This window comes from Stegostoma tigrinum, chromosome 1 (assembly GCF_030684315.1).
Source record: "Stegostoma tigrinum isolate sSteTig4 chromosome 1, sSteTig4.hap1, whole genome shotgun sequence".
Taxonomy (NCBI): Eukaryota; Metazoa; Chordata; class Chondrichthyes; order Orectolobiformes; family Stegostomatidae; genus Stegostoma; species Stegostoma tigrinum.
This window is the reverse complement of record NC_081354.1, coordinates 170,713,258-170,723,430: the sequence shown is the minus strand read 5'-3', so window position 1 is coordinate 170,723,430 and position 10,173 is coordinate 170,713,258. Positions and strand designations below refer to the sequence as shown.

The following is a 10,173-nucleotide window of genomic DNA, read 5'->3' as shown; positions in this document are numbered from 1 at the left end:
CCTCCACCACCAAACTGCAACATAAACGCCGTCCCCCTCCACATCTCAGCTCTGATCTCCAGCATTTATTGTTATCAGTACAAATTCCAGCATCTGCAGCAATTTGCTCCTATGGAAATTTCCAGCACTGGACACTCACTGACGCATTCAGGACCTGAACGGGACCACGGTGTTGTGGGAGTTCCGAAATGCAAAGTCTGGCTTCTGAGTTTGCAGCTCACAACAAAATCAAGCAATCAACAGGCCACGTGGGAGGAATAGATAGGATACAACCCAGCAGCAAATCGATCAACAACAAGAAAAGAAATCCCTACTCCAAAAAAAGGCTTTGTGAACAAGAGAAGGCGTGTTCGTTTCCGGGTGTGAGGGAATGTGAACCTATAAATCCCCTGTACATTTTCTCTCTCTCCCCTCAGCCACACAGAACATTCCTGTTTGCTGACGCTGGCTCCTCTCAGCAGAGAGCAGAGCGCCCTGGCTGGATACGTGCGGGAAAAAATCTTCATCACCTCTTTCCTCCTCCCCTCCTTCACCACCATGTGCACAGATTAATCAGACAAAGTGCAACGAACAAGAAGGCCCCATCAGAACCACAGCTTTATTTTTTTTGAAACAGCGAGAAAAGGAAAGTGCACATTTCGGATCTAAAATCGAGGAGGAAGGTTTGAACAGCGGCAGTCTGCTCCGTCCTGGTGATCCTTGCTATTCCTGTCACTGAGTCTGTCTCGTTTACACTGTAATCCATCCCAGAGCTGGAGAGAGAGAGAGAGAGCTACGTTCATTACTCCTGCATAATTTACAAAAAAAACGCATTTTAATTTCTGCAGAACAAATACTGCGAACCGGAACGATTTATTTCGCTTTCGGGGTACTGACGAGTTGTCATTTTGGTGAGTTTTCAGTTATGTCTTTTAAAAAAAATCAGTTTGGCTGGAATATAATTAAATGCGAAATTTTGAAAGAATTGTTCGGTTATCATATTTTACTTTTTTTGATACTTTTATGATGTAGCTGTAAGATTTACCCAGCGGGTAGCCCCTTCCCACTAAGCCCACCTTGTGCAAGATTATTTCGGTGATGCGTTGATTTTATTTAAAAAAATGAATAATTGTCTTTTTAAGCCTCGAACGTTTAACTCACTCTTAGACATTGATCTTCAGTTGCGTGTTCTTTCATATTCAGATGCGTTTGTTTTGTTTTTGCGAAAACTTTTTGCAAAGAGGGGATAGTGGCAAGTCCCCGGAGGCCAGTGCTGAGAAGATGCATTAAAGCATGGGGCACCTCATGGAGGAATGCATCTGCCCCACTCGGTGAAGCTGGGGGCTGTGCAGTGCTCGAAAATCAGGAAGGGATGCCTTTCCTCGTGCTTCCAGATTTATACGTGCCCTCTGTATGGAGTAGTTATTTTACTCTGGTTTGTAGAGAGAGGGAGAGAGAGCAGACTGTGTGCAGACAGGAGAGAAACTCCGCTTCATTGCTGGTTGAGTCCCTGAGCCAATCAATGGCTGGACTTCTGCAAATTTGAACGCTCTTCCAACCTGCACAACCTCTCCTCTTCTGTCCACTCCGTCAACGCTTTGGCAAACTGGAGTCTTTCCAGACCACAATTGCAAAATCAGAGACTAGAGTGACGCCGGTGATAGACGTGTTTTACTTAGGCTGGTTTCTGTTTTTGTACCAGTCACTTACTGACGGGGTTTTTTCTTTATATGTGAATGTTTTGCATGTTGGTGAGGGATTTTCAACAAGCTGGCAGCCAGTCAAACAGAGTCCCTCACCAATCCCTGTGCTGACAGATTGAAGCACTAGCGAGTTTTGAGAAGATTTTGAGAAGATTGATGCACATCTCAAGAGGGTGCAGAATGTCACACTGTCCCCTCCCTCAGTGTGTAGAACTGCATCCACACGGCACATCCGCCCGAAACCCCACAGTAGCTGGGCTCCACTTTATATGGTATCCAGTCCAAGTTTATCCTGATAGCCCCCGACAATTACACACCAAAACTGTATTCCTCTGACACATCTTTGCAGCCAGCAGTGGGGTTGAGTTCTACTGTTCTAACACAATAAACACAGAGAATTCAGGAGAATAAAAACCAAAAGAACTGCGGATGCTGTAAATCAGGACCAAAAACAAAGTTGCTCGAAAAGCTCAGCAGGTCTGGCAGCATCTGTGGAGGAGAAAACAGAATTAACGTTTCAGGTCAACGCGAGATGTTAACTCTGTTTTCTCCTCCACAGATGCTGCCAGAATTCAGGAGAATGCTGTTCAATTTGAAGAAGTCATACTAAGGCCCAAAACATTAAATCGGTTTCAGATTTGCACCATCTGCAGTGTTTTGCTGGTAGCCCAAAGGAGATATCTGTCGGATGTGGGGTGTAGTGGATCTCAGTAGGTTATGGTGTTGATGGATCTCTCAGACAAGGGAAGAATATTGGGGTTCCGGTGTGTTATGGTGTTTAATGGATCTCTCAGACACAGGTAGAATATTGTGAATCTGGTCTGTTATGGATCAGTAGGGGAGATTTGTAGCTCTGGAGATTCTCGAAATTACACGCCCTTGTATTGAGCCTACGGTTGGTACCTTAGCTGTGCTTCGCTGTCAAGATGTATCATTTAGCAGCTTTTAAACAAAGGCCTTAGCTTCCCTTGTTCCTTAAGATGGTTAAGATCATGAGCCCAATTTCTTTTTTCCAGCTAATTTTCTTTTTCTCAAGGTCATGGGACTGGTGTAGATTTAGTACATTTTTGGTGGTACAGACGCGATGGGCCAAAGGGTCTCTTCTGCATGCTAGGATTTTTTCTATTGATTCCTGTGGTTTATATCCATGGATAGTGGGTCCCTCTAATATTTTTGATCCATCCTATTCCTGTAAGCTGAATTCTGTGGGAACATTAGAAAAGCTTTGACCCCAGATTTACCCCTCTCCTATCTTACAGCTGATGTCAGTGTATGTTACTAATGGTCATAACACTGCACTTATCAATGAACAAAGAGAGGGCCATTCAGCCACTCTGAGCCTGCTCTGCCAGGTGGTTGATTTGGATAACTGTGCCAGAAGTGTAAAACTGTGACGTCTCCTGTATATTTGTGGAGCACATGTTGAGTTGCTCAGTGTTCTATTGGCATGTTTGGGTTAAGATGCACACTGGAGAGACTTGACTTTTGCACTTGTGCAGCAGGTTTGAGCATCAGTCAGGTCTTGTGTAGGTACCATTAGCATAACTCACAGCTTCACAGAAGATCAAAGCCATGTGAGATCCTCTGCATCCTGTCTTTAAGAAGTTGTCTGTGGGTTCCTGTAATCTCCATTCAACCCTCCCAGTTTGATCAGAATCGCAGTTGCATTTCTGGCGGTAAATACCTTGGTCCAAACACTGCATTTTAGCAGTGGGTCCAAATGCTCTGCAACATGGGCTCCCTGTCTGCTGTCATTGGCAATGTAGTTCCAGTCTTGTAATAGGAAGCAAATAAGAGGTTATCCCCTTGGTACAGTTGAGTTGCTGTCTTTGTTTCATGTTAACCACAACGTGGTACATGACATTCAGAGTGGTCAGGGACAGTTTTAGAATTCGATTATGCAAGATATTTTAGGAACAGAAAGATAGTAAAAATGTAAATACATGGTGGTTGCTGTAATCTCCAATACCATCACCTGTCGCCTGTGGTTTTTGGCCTGTGTAGGTTTTTATTACCAATTCTACCTTCTCTGTACTGAGCCTAACTTCAGTGGTGGAGGATAGACCACTGCTGAATCTGAACAAAATAAACACGAACTCATCTCCACCTATCTGGACTCCATTTTCTCCCCTTTGGTCCAGGAACTCCCCACCTATGTCCGTGACACCACCCACGCCCTCCACCTCCTCCAGGACTTCCAATTCCCTGGCCCCCAACACCTCATATTCACCATGGACGTCCAGTCCCTGTACACCTGCATTCCGCATGGAGATGGCCTCAAGGCCCTCCGCTTCTTCCTGTCCCGCAGGCCCGACCAGGCCCCCTCCACCGACACTCTCATCCGCCTAGCGGAACTCGTCCTCACACTCAACAACTTCTCTTTTGACTCCTCCCACTTCCTACAGACTAAGGGGGTGGCCATGGGCACCCGCATGGGCCCCAGCTATGCCTGCCTCTTTGTAGGTTACGTGGAACAGTCCATCTTCCGCACCTACACAGGCCCCAAACCCCACCTCTTCCTCCGGTACATTGATGACTGTATCGGCGCCGCCTCTTGCTCCCCAGAGGAGCTCGAACAGTTCATCCACTTCACCAACACCTTCCACCCCAACCTTCAGTTCACCTGGGCCATCTCCAGCACATCCCTCACCTTCCTGGACCTCTCAGTCTCCATCTCAGGCAACCAGCTTGTAACTGATGTCCATTTCAAGCCCACCGACTCCCACAGCTACCTAGAATACACCTCCTCCCACCCACCCTCCTGCAAAAATTCCATCCCCTATTCCCAATTCCTCCGCCTCCGCCGCATCTGCTCCCACGATAAGACATTCCACTCCCGCACATCCCAGATGTCCAAGTTCTTTAAGGACCGCAACTTCCCCCCCACGGTGATTGAGAACGCCCTTGACCGCGTCTCCCGCATTTCCCGCGACACATCCCTCACACCCCGCCCCCGCCACAACCGCCCCAAGAGGATCCCCCTCGTTCTCACACACCACCCTACCAACCTCCGGATACAACGCATTATCCTCCGACACTTCCGCCACTTACAATCCGACCCCACCACCCAAGACATTTTTCCATCCCCACCCCTGTCTGCTTTCCGGAGAGACCACTCTCTCCGTGACTCCCTTGTTCGCTCCACACTGCCCTCCAACCCCACCACACCCGGCACCTTCCCCTGCAACCGCAGGAAATGCTACACTTGTCCCCACACCTCCTCCCTCACCCCCATCCCAGGCCCCAAGATGACATTCCACATTAAGCAGAGGTTCACCTGCACATCTGCCAATGTGATATACTGCATCCACTGTACCCGGTGCGGCTTTCTCTACATTGGGGAAACCAAGCGGAGGCTTGGGGACCGCTTTGCAGAACACCTCCGCTCAGTTCGCAACAAACAACTGCACCTCCCAGTCGCAAACCATTTCCACTCCCCCTCCCATTCTCTTGATGACATGTCCATCATGGGCCTCCTGCAGTGCCACAATGATGCCACCCGAAGGTTGCAGGAACAGCAACTCATATTCCGCCTGGGAACCCTGCAGCCATATGGTATCAATGTGGACTTCACCAGTTTCAAAATCTCCCCTTCCCCCACTGCATCCCTAAACCAGCCCAGTTCATCCCCTCCCCCCACTGCACCACACAACCAGCCCAGCTCTTCCCCCCCACCCACTGCATCCCAAAACCAGTCCAACCTGTCTCTGCCTCCCTAACCGGTTCTTCCTCTCACCCATCCCTTCCTCCCACCCCAAGCCGCACCCCCAGCTACCTACTAACCTCATCCCACCTCCTTGACCTGTCCGTCTTCCCTGGACTGACCTATCCCCTCCCTACCTCCCCACCTACACCCTCTCCACCTATCTTCTTTACTCTCCATCTTCGGTCCGCCTCCCCCTCTCTCCCTATTTATTCCAGTTCCCTCCCCCCATCCCCCTCTCTGATGAAGGGTCCAGGCCCGAAACGTCAGCTTTTGTGCTCCTGAGATGCTGCTTGGCCTGCTGTGTTCATCCAGCCTCACATTTTATTATCTTGGAATCTCCAGCATCTGCAGTTCCCATTATCTCAAAATAAACACTTGTGTTAGATAACAAGGTGGTTTATTAGAAACATAAAAACTAGGAGCAGGATTGGCCATTCAGCCCTTTGAACTTTCTCCACCATTCAGTAGGGTCTGGGGATATGCAATGCCATGTCCTCACTTTCTCTCCAAATCCCGTGATCTCTTTAAAATCTAAACGTTTACCTATCCCATTCTTGTGTTCAGTGATCTGGCCTCCATAGCCTTCTCTGGCAGGTAATTTCAGAGGTTCATTACACTTTGAGTGAAGAAAGTTTACCTGATTTCTGTCCTGAATGGTCCATCTGTGCCCTGAGAATGTGTCCCCTGGTTGGAGCACCCCCAAGCAAAGCAGATTGCCTCTCATCCTTCTAAGTTCTAGTGAATACGGGCCCAGTCAAACCAATTCCTGCACATTGGACAATCCTGCCATCTCCAGTATCAATCTGATGAAGCTTAGCTACACTGCCTCGATGGCAGTGTGTCCTTTCTTAGGTAAGGAGACCAAAACTGTACGCATTACTCCCAGGTGTGGCTTCACTAAGGTCCTGTACAATTGCTGTAAGCCGTCCCTGCTGCTGAACTCAAATTCATTAAATGAAGGCCAACATATCATTTGCTTGTTACACCTATCTGTATACCTCAGAGCCCTTCATATGTACACACTTCCCAATATATCACCATTTAAACAATACTCTTACTTTCTTCTGTTCATACCAAAGTGTATAACTTCACATTTCAACACATTGCATTGCGTCTGCCTTGTCTTTACTCACTCTCTCAACTCATCTGAACCTTTTGAAGCCTCCTTGTATCTTCCTCACAGCTCACAGTCCCACTCAGTTTTGTGTCATCAGTAAACTTGGAAATGTTGCATTTGGCTCCCTCAACCAAGTCATTTATATACCTGGGGCTAAGCACTGATGCCTGCTCATCAGAAAAAGAAACATTTATTCCAATTCTCGGCTATATGTCTGTGTCAACCAATTCCCGATCTGTGCCACCATTCCAGTTGCTTTAGCTCTGACCCACTAAACTCTCATGTGAGGTCTTATCAAAAGCCTTCTGAAAATCCAATGACTCTCACTTAAATGTTTTAATAGTTACATCCTCAGAAAAACTGCTGTAGATTGGTGAAGTATGATGTGCATCTCATAAATCCTTGCTGGCTTTTCCCAATCCCATTAATGTTTTCCTGATGTTATGACATCACATCTTTGACTGCATGGCTGCAGTGGATTCAGTTTCCATTATTAGTCAGGCATCATTACCAAGGATGGTCAGGAGGTTTACAAAATACACTTGCTCCCTTCAGGTGCTTGCACAGAACTAAACTGTATCCACCCAGAGACTGAATGATATCAGTTCATTGGGTGCAGCTCAATATAATATAAACATTAATTCTTGAAGAACCATTACCTTAAAGAACAGCGGTTGCATGAATAGACATAGCAGGAACAGCAGATGCTGGAGAATCTGAGATAACAAGGTGTAGAGCTGGATGAATGCAGCAAGCCAAGCAGCAAGGCTGATGTTTCAGGCCTAGACCATGTTCATCCAGCTCCACACCTTGTTATCTGAGGTTGCATGAAGAAAGATTTTGTGATTTGTTGCACTGCCTCTCCCAATTCATGAGGGTGCTATGTAAACACAGACATGAAGAATGTTCACTTGGGTGGACCTGTTCCTGAGCATGAGTACACGCCTTCAGAAGCGAGAATTAATAATCTATATATTTACATGCGACACATAAAGTCCAAAGATTGAAAGTAAGTGTGGCCGCTGTAGTTGCGTACACAAATTCTGAAGGTAATTTCTACCACATAATACTACATAATATTCCATCAAAAATAAATAAATGGCTGGAATTCTTTTGAATGCAATGAAGGAAGCTTGTTGGCCAAGTCACTGAGACAGCTCTGCAAAAAGCAGACAAAGTGTCAGATTGAAATAGATGTTTCAGGGTCCAATGTAGCCCATGGTATGCACACATGTCCCCTGCAGTTTTGGTTCAGCTACATTTTAGCTGTGTACAGTCTCTGCCTGAAACAACTTGTCTATGTAAATCAGGGGTTGAACACTCCTTTTAAGTCCTTTGGCAGACTGAGTGGTGTCTGCAATGCAGTATCCTCGAGATTATTTGGACTCTGAATTTTGATTCATAATCACTGTAACCAAATTCAGAGTCAGGTGATGAAGCATCCATCAAAGCAGATATTAGAATCATTGATTTGCTACTGTGCAGGAAGAGGCCATTCAGCCCATTGAACTGCATTAACCCTGCAAACTTCATCTCACTCAAATCCGGCCTCCCACACTATCCCTGTAACCAGCATTTCCCCAAATTTCGGGATCAAATTTGTGGATCATATTGGCACTAACATAGGATTTGATTCCCATTTCAGCTGGGATGGACTAGGGGCTTGATTCCTGACTTGACTCGAGGTTAAACAAAAATCTGATTGCCCCTTGACTTAGGAGAAAGTTAAGGTAAAAATGCCTGTACGGTTGCAGAGAGGAAACCCGACTAAGATGTGATCGTTGAGGACGCTGACAGAACCGCACTTCCCTCCCTGCTCAACCCGGTTAATTAATTTGATTTTGATAGCAGCTCCCCGCAGTGGGTGATTAGCTCAATCAGTTGGATCACCAGTATGTGGATCAAATTCATTCTAACGTAGGATTTGATTCCCATTCCAGCTGGGATGGACTGGTGGCCTGATTCCTCACTTCACCCGTAGTCAAACAAAAATCTGATTGCTCCTTCAGTGATTGGCAAATAGCGACTGGGGACACATAACTGTGGAAGAATGTTTTCTATGCCCTGCACTGTGGCCTGTATTCGCACAGAGTGATTCGGGTCCAGAGCCGGTAATCCTGACCTGGGCAGTTCCTTGTAGAGACAGGTATGTGTGAGTCCTCTGCTATTTTTGTGAAATCAGTTCAGTTCTTGTAAAAGAGCAGTGGTTCACCTGCCTTCAGAGCCCCGTCATGTATTGTTGGCTAATCTCCAGACATCCATTCTTTGGAAGCAGGTGGGCCCCTGGGAAAACATTACTTGTTTGACAGCTCTGGCTCTCTGATCCCTACTGCTCATTGAGCAACAATTATTGACACAAGATAAAGAGATATCAAGTGTTTGAAGTTTCTATTGTTGCCATTTTAACGACCCTGGATGATTGACTGGTTAGTTGCCCTGGAGCGAAAGGTGATTTTTCAAAGGAGAAAGTTATGAATTAATGATTGTTTTCTTTGAGGCTTTTTTAAACAGTAAAACATATTGTCACTTGAGCTTTATTGTGCTTCTATCCTGTGTATACTGGGTCAGTAGGTATCATTAGTCAGCAGTCCCTCGCAGACGAGGATGACTCTCTGCCACTGTCAGGGCGAGTCCATAGGGGCTGGACAGTGCGATATGGCTATTGTAGCATTTGTTACACTTGTGGCAGGTGGTGGTCATGGGAACGGGTGGGTGAGGGGTTGATGTGGCAGCGCATTCCTTTCGCTGTTCTTGCCTGGCTTCCATTTCTTCCCAGCTGTAAGTATTGAGGTGCTCAGTGCCTTCCTGGATGCTCCCCCTCCACTTCAGACAGTGTCGGGCAGAGATTCCCAGGAGTGGGTCATTGAGAGTAGCACTGAAGCACTTTCTCTGTACACCTGTGGCTCCACTGCCACTTCAGAGCTCAGAGTAGAGCACCTGCTTGGGATAGCTCATGCCAGTCATGTGAATGATGCACCCAGCCTGTCGTAGCTGATAGAGGGTGGGGTGGTGGTCAGTGCCTCAGTGCTGGAGGTGTTGGCTTGGCTGAGGATGCTCGTGTCATTTCGTCTTTCTTAGAACATTGTTAGTGGGTATAGAAAGACCATAACTCAGCATGGGGACATGAGGGACATGGAGGGGGATACATAGTGGGACATGAGGTGGCATTCATGAGGCATGGGGAGCTTGGAAGTGAGGGAATTTAAAAGATGAGGTTCTTTTCATTATATTTGGGACAAACCACAGCACTGAGGCAGGCCTTTTAAACAGCTAAACAGGAAATGCTGATCATAGAATCCCTACAGTGGGGAAACAGGCCGTTTGGCTCAATGAGTCCACACTTAGCCTCAGAGCATCCCACCGAGACCCATTCCCCCTATAAACCCACCTAATCTGCACATCACTAAACACTACAGGCAATTTAGCATGGTCAGTCCACCTAGCCTGCACATCTTTGGACTGGATGTGCAGGAGGAAACTGGAGAACCCACACAGACGTGGGGAGAATGTGCAAACTCCACACAGACAGTTGCTTGAGAGTGGAATTGAACCCGGGTCTCTGGGGTTGTGAGGCAGCGGTGCGAACCACTGTGCCACCCCACATCTTGTGACGTTGCACGGGACACAGCCAGGATTGCACTTAGCAGCCCCTGTGGACATCTTTTGTG

At 47.0% G+C, this 10,173-nt stretch overlaps 1 protein-coding gene across 2 annotated transcripts in view; it reads left to right on the top strand.

Moving 5' to 3' along the window:
- Positions 1-237: 237 nt before the first annotated feature.
- Positions 238-10,173, top strand: part of rnf24 (ring finger protein 24) — a 150,919-nt gene continuing 140,983 nt past the window's right edge. The window contains exon 1 of one of the 2 annotated variants that reach the window (XM_059650291.1): positions 238-890. The gene's annotated coding sequence lies outside the window, so the exon portion shown is untranslated. The remainder of the gene's footprint in view (positions 891-10,173) is intronic. The other variant, XM_059650289.1, reaches the window with a different exon arrangement.